General features: G+C 69.1%; 1 protein-coding gene across 1 annotated transcript in view; it reads right to left on the bottom strand.

Moving 5' to 3' along the window:
* Nucleotides 1-542, bottom strand: part of CBS (cystathionine beta-synthase) — an 18,701-nt gene that overhangs the window by 8,438 nt on the left and 9,721 nt on the right. The gene's annotated exons all lie outside the window — the stretch shown is intronic.

Below are 542 nucleotides of genomic sequence, written 5' to 3'. Positions count from 1 at the left end.
CGCATCGCAGGAGCCATGGGGGCAGGAGGGGCTGCAAGTGAGCAAAGAGCCCTCCAGGGGGCGCTCTCCCAGACGCCGGCGCCGTGAGGGCGCGCGGACTTTTACATGCGTCTGGAAGACCCGAGCCTGGACCAGCACTGGCTGAGACACGGGGAGCCTGGGGGTCAGGGGGTGCAGGCAGGGCTCGCAGGGGTCCCGCGGACCCCCACTCTCCCTCCGGGGGGCCCGGCAGGGANGCCTGCGCTGCCACCTGTGGGGCGGGGTCTGTGAGCGCCTGCGCACACCTGGGCCCTGGGGGGGCCGCCAGCAGGGCCTGGCTCTTAGGGGGAGGACCCCACTTCTCACTGCACCTGCGCTGCTCTTACAGCACGGAGCGTCACGTCCACCCAAGCTTTTGTCGCTAAACCACCCCCCGAGGAAGCACAGACCCCCCCCACCACGGCCGTGTGTCCTCTCTGCCCGTCAGTCCCTGGGGATCTAAATCAAACCACTTCCCTTGGGGGCCTTGGGGCTCTGAGAGGAAACAGCTGGTGGGGAGGGTC

The sequence above is a fragment of the Crocuta crocuta genome, unplaced genomic scaffold (assembly GCF_008692635.1).
Source record: "Crocuta crocuta isolate KB4526 unplaced genomic scaffold, BGI_CrCroc_1.0 scaffold675, whole genome shotgun sequence".
NCBI classification, from domain to species: Eukaryota; Metazoa; Chordata; class Mammalia; order Carnivora; family Hyaenidae; genus Crocuta; species Crocuta crocuta.
The sequence above is the reverse complement of the archived record's forward strand: the minus strand, read 5'-3'. Positions and strand labels throughout refer to the sequence as shown.